General features: G+C 42.4%; 1 pseudogene; it reads left to right on the top strand.

Annotated features, from left to right (window-relative positions):
• The first annotated feature begins 7,672 nt into the window (after window positions 1-7,672).
• LOC119416528 lies at window positions 7,673-9,230 on the top strand (annotated as a pseudogene).
• Window positions 9,231-9,846: the final 616 nt, after the last annotated feature.

Raw genomic sequence — 9,846 nt, 5'->3', positions numbered from 1 at the left:
CTCTGTTTGTGCCGGGGGACTGGATCTTTGGGATGAACCAGTCTTTGCCGTAATGTATTTTGGGGTTTAAAAGCCACTGGGACGTTATGTTTAGAAAATAAACGTCTCAGTTTCTCTGATACTCCCTCAACATATGGAATGACCACTGGTCTGGGTCTGGGTTCCTCCTTTTCACCTGTTGGCTGACTGGAGTCCTGTTTGGGTTTCTTCTCTGCTTTCAGGAAGGCCCAGTTAGGATATCCACATTGCTCTAGAGCCTGTCTTGTGTGGGATTTCTCCTTCTGCCTGGCTCCTGAGCTAGTGGGGACGCTGTCTGCTCTGTGATACAGAGTCCTGATGACTCCTAACTTGTGCTCCAAAGGGTGATGGGAGTCAAACTGCAAATACTGGTCTGTGTGTGTGGGTTTGCGGTACACCTCAGTTTGCAAATGTCCTCTATCAGAGACTGAGACCTCACAGTCCAAGAAAGCCAACCTGTCATTTTTTACATCTTCTCGTGTGAACTTGATATATTTATCCACAGAGTTGATGTGGTCAGTAAAATGTTGGACTTCCTGAGATTTGATTTTAACCCAGGTGTCGTCAACATACCTGAACCAATGACTTGGTGATGTCCCTGAAAAGGACGTCAAGGCTCTCTTTTCTACCTCCTCCATGTACAGGTTGGCAACAATAGGAGAAACTGGAGACCCCATAGCACACCCATGTTTCTGCCTATAATATTGCTCCCCATATGTGAAGTAGGTTGACTGCAGGCACAGTTTCAAGAGTTGACACAGTTGTTCTGTAGAAAGTGTGGTCCTGCTGCTCAGAGTGGTGTCTGATTTTAATTTTAAACTGACCACCTCTACTGCATCATCAACAGGAATGCACGTAAAAAAAAAAAAAAAAAAAAAAAAAAAAAAAAAAAAAAAAAAAAAATTGATGACATCCCTCACCTTGTCCACAAAGTCCATGGTGTTCTGTATGTGGTGTTCTGAGCTGCCACCTAAAGGGATGAGTACAGATGCCAGATATTTGGAAACATTGTAAGTGACAGAGTTAATCATACTAACAATTGGTCTTAAAGGTACACCTTGTTTGTGGATTTTAGGTAAACCATACAGACTAGGTGTGGCCTCCCCTGGGTACAGTCTGTGGTACAGAATACGGTCAATAGCCTTGTCCTGCTCCAAAATTTTCAGGCAACCTATTAACTTTTTCTTGTAACCACTTCCCGGATCTCTTTTCAGAGGTTCATAAGTGTTTAAGTCACTAAGGAGTGTCATAACTTTCTCATGATAGTCTTTTTGGTTCAAAATCACTGTGCACCTTCCTTTGTCTGCTGGGAGAATGATGATGTTTTTGTCCTTGCTAAGAGTGGTGAGTGCATCCCTCTCCTCTCTACTGATGTTGGAAGGTGGTGGTTTGGCATTGCTGAGGCAGGATGAAACTTTGATTCTGAGCTGTTCTGCTTCAGCCTCTTTCATTTTGTTGTTGCGGATGGCTGACTCAGTAGCTGTGATCATCTCCACCAGAGGAATTCTACTTGGTGCAACCGCAAAGTTCAGTCCCCTGGCAAGAATCTCTGTCTCTGGCTGGGTGAGCTGTCTGTCAGATAAATTCTTCACCCACTTTTCTGTCTCCCTGGCATGTAATTGATTACTGGAGTGTTTTCCTACACTGAATGTGTTGTTATTGGAATAGTGATGGTGTTGATGAGCTATTAGTACGTTAAACTTGTTTTGTTGTTGAGTCTTGGACTTGACATGCTGTGCTAAGCGTGCCTGATCTGTACAGTCCAACACTTGCTGAAGTGTGGTCTGATCTAGACACGTTGTTAGTTTCTGTTTAATGTGCTCTTCTTTGGCCTTCAAGACCACCCAGACCAGTGGTCATTCCGTATGTTGAGGGAGTATCAGAGAAACTGAGACGTTTATTTTCTAAACATAACGTCCCAGTGGCTTTTAAACCCCAAAATACAGTACGGCAAAGACTGGTTCATCCCAAAGATCCAGTCCCCCGGCACAAACAGAGCAATGTTGTGTATGCTGTTCAGTGGCAGGAGGGTGATCAGTCTTACATCGGGGAAACTAAACAGCCACTGGCCAAAAGGATGGCCCAGCACAGAAGATCAACATCATCAGGCCAGGACTCTGCGGTCTACACTCATCTCCAGGCCAGCGGTCACTCTTTCAAGGATGAAGATGTTCACATCCTGGACAGAGAGGAACGATGGTTTGAGAGAGGAGTAAAGGAGGCCATCTTTGTGAAAAGAAATCGTCCATCGTTAAACAGGGGTGGAGGCCTCCGGGTTCAACTGTCCCCCTCTTACAATGCTGTGATTGCTAGTATCACTCAGCCCTCTGTGAATAGTAAACAGCCATCAGGTGCTAATGATCCATTGTTAGGCTGATGGTCCTTCTTGAGCATGTGATCAGCTGGTTTTGGTTGTCAGCAGCAAAACTGGTTGATCCACTCTGAGAAGGTGCTATTTAAGAGACTGAGCTGAATACAGCACCTCAGACTGAGGAAGTCTCTTGGATGAGAGACGAAACGTTTCTACATTTTTTTGTTGATTTGCTTTGTTTTGTTTTTTTCAATGTCCAGAGGACCAGATTTAACTTTTTTAGAGTCATAATGTATAATTCTGTATTTCTATGGTGCCCTTTTTTAACAGATTATTTTTACTGAGTTGTAGAATTTTGAGTATGAATATTTTTATTATATTATGGCTGAGAACATCTTTCCCTCCTGCTTTTAAAACATGCCCAAAACATTCTCTTATCTCCATCTGAAGGGCAACTCACCAACGACAACGGATCATGTCTGTGCGGCTGAATGCGGCGGGCTGTGAGGGAACGTCTGCTGGACTCTGCTACTGGATAACAGTATGCAACTGATTTTATTTATTGGTCATTCTGTGACATGTTTCATTCATTGAATTTTATCTATATATGTAATCTGTCTTGAATGGGTACTTACAAGTAAAAGTTGGATATAAATCTTCACCTGCCGTGTGTGTGGTTATTTTGAGTGAACAGAATTAGTGAGAAAATTTATCCAACACTGTGTATGTAAACTGGCCACTCAGTCATTTGAGTAAACTGTGCTTTCTAGTTTTTATGTTGAATAAAAGTATAGTTTCCTCAAATAACTGGGGTGGCCTAACATTAACCATGGCCACCATTGGCCACCCCTTCATTCCACCATATCAAATTCAATTCAATTCAATTCAAAAATACTTTATTTATGCCAGAGGTAAATTAAATGTTGTTGTTACTCATCATCCTGGTTTCATTAAAGAGTTGTTCTAGATTCTGATGGCTGTGGGCAGGAAGGATCTCTTGTAGCGGTCTGTCCTACAACAGATTTGAAGAAGCCTCTGACTGAAGACACTCTGTTGTTATATGACAATCTGACGTTGTATGGCAGTCTGATGTTGTATGACAGTCTGTTGTTGTATGACAGTCTGATGTTGTATGACAGTCTGATGAAGAGGATGCTGAGGGTTGTCTATAATGTTCTTCATTTTATGAAGAATCCTTCTTTGTACAATCATCTCCAAAGGTTCCAGAGGAGTCCCCAGAACTGAGCCAGCCTTCTTTATGAGCTTGTTGATCTTTTTTAAGTCACTTGCTCTGGTGCTGCTCCCCCAGCAGATGATGGCAGAAGAGACAGCACTCTCTACAACAGACTTATAGAAGATATGCAGCATCTTGCTGTAAACATTGAAGGACTTTAGCTTCCTCAAGAAGTACAGTCTGCTCTGTCCCTTCTTGTAGACGCTTCACTGTTGCATTTCCAGTCCAGTCTGTTGTCCAGGTGAACTCCAAGGTATTTATACTTCTCCACCACCTCCACTTCTTCTCCCATGATGGAAATAGGGTTGGACCTGTTCCTGATTCTGTTGGATTTTTCACCTGTTGGTGAATAAAATTGCTCCCCCACTCTCAAGGATCTGTCACTCTGCGATGCCACAGACAAGCTGAAAAAACAAGTTCTTCTCCACAGTGTAACTCCTACCTACTTGAATATCTTACATCAAAACATTAAGGTTTACTTCCAGTTTCTGTTCAATTCCAGTCCAGAAAAACATTAATCTCCAAAACCTCAAACATTCATTGTTCAAATCCCTCAGAGATGGGAGACATCAGCGTACCTCTTGCTCGCTGTTTTTCTTTTGCATGAGGCATTCTGCAGGGGTTGCCACGGCAATAAAATTACATGCGTATAAGATTTGTAAATTTTTTACGCTGGATGCTTTTCCTGACGCTGTCTGGATGTGACTCCTCAGCCCCAGAAGTTCAAGATCACAGCACTCACCACAAGCTACTGCGGTCCTCTGTACACATTATTTGAAAAAAAGTAATTATTTTGAAGTAGATTGAGTATTGAGCTGTACCGACCACCTGCTGTATGGTTTGGTCTTTTACGAAGCTGTTATGTGTTTGAGTCCCTCATGTAATGAGAAACGACAGCATGCAGCAGAGCACAAAGAGACTACTGGGTATTTACATAATTCCTTTGTCTATTGTTTATTTTATGGAATGTCAAGTAGATTTTTATCAAGTGTCCTCTGACACAACAGCCCAGCTTGGATATTAAGTAGGGACAATTGGATTTTGTTTAGAATATTTAAAAATTTCTAAATTTTGTGACAATAAAATTTGTGTCATCAGCTTTAATTAATTCCCCTCAAGGATCAACAAAGTAGCTTTCTTATTTCATACTTTCCTTTTTAAATATTGGTTTGATTTGATATCTGACATGCAACGTATCTGATGTTCAACCTCAAATGGAGCCATTTACTTGTTTTCTAAATTTGAATTAATTCAATTCAATTCAGTTTTTTTATTTAGCACCAATTCACCAAATGAATTGCGCCGCTCCAGGTGGCTGCATGTTGGAGCAGCTCTGTTACTTTCATTCTGAGATTTTGCTTTTGGAAACTTTAATTCCTCTTTTTCTGGATGTAAATCATATTTTTTTGATGATTGTTTCCTCTGGTATCAGATGCTGTGCAGCTGGAAGGATTTTTACTGAAACTTTTTTAGTTTTGGACATTTGTTATGATGCGTAACCATGGCAACAAGGCAGTTTCTACAAACAACAGCAGCTGATTAACATCTCAAAAGCTCAAATAATATCTCAACTACATCCCCAAATCTCAAATGAGTTGAAAAGGATGTTCTGTGGACACATTCTCATCTACCTGCCAGCTGTGCTCGAGTGCCTGACCACTGAGATCCTGGAACTACCAGGAAACACGGCTCATGACAGCGGAAAGACAGGATCATCCTTCTGCACCTACAGTTGGCTGTCCGCAGAGACGAGGAGCTCGGCAGACTGCTGGGAGGAGTTCTGCCCGGCATTCGAGCAGTACTACAACCCGGGGAAACCGAGAGGCCAGCCGAGTCTGGGTGGACAGATTGGACGGCATCTGCAGCCAGTTTCTTAGGATCCACTGTGGGATGGACCTTTACAAGAGATCCTTCCTGTCTACAGCATCAGCATCTATAACATCTCTTAATGAAATGAGGATAATGAGTTACAACAACAAATAATTTCCCTCTGGGATTAATAAAGTATTTTTGAATTGAATTGAATTGAATTACAACAAGTTGTCTCAGGGCACTTTACAGGAACATTCACATAAAAGCCAATTAGTAAAGTTCTCTATCTAAGGAATCCAGGAGACAAGATGAATCTTGGCTTCGTTGCAGTCTCTCATCCTGAGCAAGCACAGTGGAGACAGTGGAAAGAAAAATTCCCTTTAACAGGAAGAAACTTCCAGCAGAACCAGACTCAGGACAAGAGACCATCTGCTTTGACCGGCTGGTTGAGAGGACAGGAAGGAGAGACAGACGAACACAGAATGGTAGATCTAGATATAGGTCCAGGTCCAGGTATAGGTCCAGGTCCAGGTCCAGGCATAGGTCCAGGTATAGGTCCAGGTGTACCTGAAAGACAAACACATGTTAAGTATAGAAAAAATAATTACAAATACAAAACAGGTTGAGCAGAGTAAGTAAAGACAGTAGCAGAGTGAAAAGTGTGGTCAGTTTGTCCTCTAGCAGTCTAAGCCTTGTACTGTGTAATGTAGTATGTCTGGGTGTCTATTAATGTGATGTGATGCTGGATAGTTGTGTGTTTTTTATGTTCTGCTGAACAGGAACCTGCTGTAAAATATCTAAAATGCTGAGACAGGCCCAATTTCTTTTAATCTTTTCCTGTTTAAAATTTTAAATAAATAAATAAGCCTATAGCAGCATAACTAAGGGTGCATTCACACCAGCCCTGTTGTCCCGAACTCTAGCCTGTTTGCCAAGGAAGTCCGGTTCATTTGGGGAGGTGTGAACGCACCATCGAACTTTGTCACGGAACAAAAAGGTGAACTCTTTTTTTTTTTTTTTTTTAAGCTTCCTGGAGGCTCTGCATTGTGGTGGCTGGGGTCACCCGGTTCTTTACTCTGCTCCTCTCTGGGGGGGTGCAATTCTCCCTGTTGGGAGACTCCTGGGGCTCCGGGCCTGGGGGCCGCTGTGTGTCTGTGGCTCCGGTCCTCCCTATGTTGCCATTGTGTCCTGGGGGGGCGGGTCTGTGGGCCCCCGCATCCACTATTGGGCATTCTTTTGGAGAAATCTGGTGGTGGCGGGCGTGCTTGCGCGGGTGTTTGGATTCAGGTGCTTTGACAGATGCACGCTAGGTTGGGTAGTGGTGGAAGCTAGATGATTCCTTGTGTGATGTCGAATGTTTCATGGTGATATTGTGGGTGGCATTGTGCTGTGCATGTTGTTTTGTCATGGTGGTCTCTTGTTTTATCTATTTCTCTTTTATTTATTTATTTATTTATTTATTTATTTTTTCTTCTTCTTTCTTCTCTTTCTTTAAAAAAAAAAAATGAGCGATGATGATAAGTTCATTGAAACACTTCACAATGTTTCTACACTTAAACTGAGTTCAAAAAAACAAAAAGGTGAACTCTGGCCCGGGCTAAAACCTAGGTCTTGGTCCGGTAGAAGGAAACTAGCGCGGTTCGAGTACAGTGTGAATGTAAACAGACCGAGCCCTGCTTCGCCAGCAGTAAGTGGAACTACAACGAGAACAGGAAGTGGACTACAACGCAGGGCATTCTGGGTAAATGGAACTGAAAGGGGTTTTTTTTCTTCTTAACACGTTTGTAAAAGAATTCACACAAGACGAAGCATAAGTTTTTAGAACAGACTTCTGCAGAAGTGGGAGTTCAGCTCGACCAAGTGTCAAGAGATGAAGTCCGACCTTCCGCCTGTGATGCTCGCATTTATTAGGTGGAGTGGGTGTGGGAAACAAGGCAGTGGATTCAGCTTCTCTGGCGCAGCAGAGACACCAATATTACACAAATTACACAAAAATGATAAACGAAAAGCAACAGAGACAGATTGATACGGAGGCAGGATGAGCAAGGTCAGAACTAAACAACAGCCATCTGTTGTTTAGAAACCCAGGGTCTGGTCTTAGTACACACACATGAGCTGCAAACAGAAACTCTGGGTGTTTGGTGTTTCAGCACGTAGGAAGAAATGAAGTGGGCTTAAGTTCACACAACTGAAGGTTTAAGCAAATAGTAAGAAGTCTAAAACAGTTTTAAATGATAACATTTTTAAAATTACCCAACAAAACCAAAACAAACGCGCGTTAACATTAGCGGGAGAAAATGGCTCATGGTCATACGTGGAGTGACGAGGAGATAAAGGCCCTCATACAAGTATGGTCAGACGAAAATATTTCGCACATGTTACAACTCACAAGAACAACGAGGTTTACAGGCTAATTAGTTTGAAAATGGAGAAGTTGGGATTCCAGCGCACAGTTGAACAGTACCACAACAAGGTAAAAAACGTTGCCAACAATACATTAAAATACGTGACATGCTCAGGAAAAGTGTCAGTTCAGGAGATGCAAAGGACAAGTTTCCTTGGTACGATGAACTAGATGTTGTTCTTGGCACTCGACCCACGAGCAGCCCACAACACATGCTGGAGTCCTACCAAGCAGAGACTCCGCCGCCATCCACCCTGGCACAGAGAGACTCTGAATCCACAGAGCAGGGTCAGGACTCAGAAAAAAGTGGTAAGTGGGTGACTTTACTATGTAATAATGCCTGAGCAGAACTATTTCAATATTGACAGTATGTTTCATTTTAAAATGAGCAGTTACGTCTTGCCAGTTTGCGTTTATTTGCCACATCCGTCCATCATTATCTTTACCCGCTTCTTCCATTTTGGGTCACGGGGGTCGCCGGTGCCCATGTCCAGCAATCACTGTGCGAGGGGTTGGGGACATCCTGGACGGGTCTCCAGTCCATCACAGGGACACATAGAGACAAACGAGACAAACAAACATTCTCACCTAGAGACAATTTAGAGTTACCAATCAGCCTAACATGCATGTTTCTGGTCTGTGGGAGGAAACTGGAGCACCCGGAGAAAACCCACACATGCACAGAGAGAACATGCAAACTCCACCCAGAAAGGCCCCTGGACCGGGATTAGAACCAGGGACCTGCTCGCTGAGAGGCAGCAGCTCTACCAGTTGCACCACCATGCTGCCCTTATTTGCCACAATTTATTATAAATAGATAAGCAAATATGTATAATTCCAGTGTATAACTGTGGTAATGTGTATTTAACATTTTAATCATGCAGATAAAAGTGCCACCGACTGTGAAATTGAAGAGGCAGCCACAACAAGCTCCCAGCTGGATGAAAAAAGGGCCATCCAAGGCTGGCTGTACCTGGGGCTCAGAGAAGAAAGAAAAAGGCAAAGGCTGACAGGTTTGAGAAATTGTTTGAGAGCTACCTGGATGACCAGAGAAAGAGGGATGAGGATGAATAAAATGAATGAAGCAGGAGTCTGCATCTTTTGAGAACTTCTTAAAAATGCAGCAGCAAGCTGAAGAAAGACATTTCCAGTTAATGCAAGAGCAGCTAAGGGCCAACAGCCAGATGTTCCTTCAGATGATGTCTACTTTTCTTCATGCTGCAACGCCCCAAATTGTGACACCACCTACTACACAGCAGTGGATACCTCCTACTCCAGTCAGGCCCCCATTGTGGCCCACTGCATCCTCTCACCACCAGCACAATATACCAACCCACCACACTGCACCTGCACCAGCCCAAACCCCACAGGAGCAATACATGGCAGACACATCTCAGTCTTCAACATCTTATGTTATTGGTGAAGTCAACAAAGATATCTTTGATCTGTAGTTAGTAAACGTGAAAATATCACAGTGAAGTATTTTGAATCTTTTTTCTTGTATTATCTGTATAAACAGTTTGAACAACTCATATTAATGTTAGTCAATAGTACATATTATGTTGTTCAGAAGAATGTGCAGAAAACTGTTCAACGTTCAATAACTCACCTTTATTTGTTACAATGTTGAAGTATTATTTGTTACAATGTTGAAGTATTATTTGTTACAATGTTGAAGTATTATTTGTTACAATGTTGAAGTATTATTTGTTACAATAAAAAAGTATGAACAAGTTGTCTTTTTCTTGCAAAACTGCAGCATATAAACACCTGTCAGATGCATAGATAAAAAAAAACTATATTTTGAAATTTAATATCACAAAATCACGGTAAAACCCTTAAAAAGCCTCTTTTTTTTCCTGCATACCTCTTAATTGGAAGGATCATCTGGTTTCTCAACAAAATCGACCAACTTCTCCCGACAGGAGTCTGGGTAAGGAGGACCCTCTGACCTCTAAGGAACAAATTGGATTCATGATGACGACTAGAATCTACTGTTTGGTTGGTGAAATCTGGTTGTCTACAAGTTCATGTGGAGGCGTTGAAGCTCGACAGTGCTCGGACTGA

Source organism: Nematolebias whitei, chromosome 10 (assembly GCF_014905685.2).
Source record: "Nematolebias whitei isolate Nwh7 chromosome 10, NemWhi1, whole genome shotgun sequence".
Lineage (NCBI taxonomy): Eukaryota > Metazoa > Chordata > Actinopteri > Cyprinodontiformes > Rivulidae > Nematolebias > Nematolebias whitei.
Note: the sequence above shows the minus strand (reverse complement) of the source record. Positions and strands in the feature narration are given on the sequence as shown.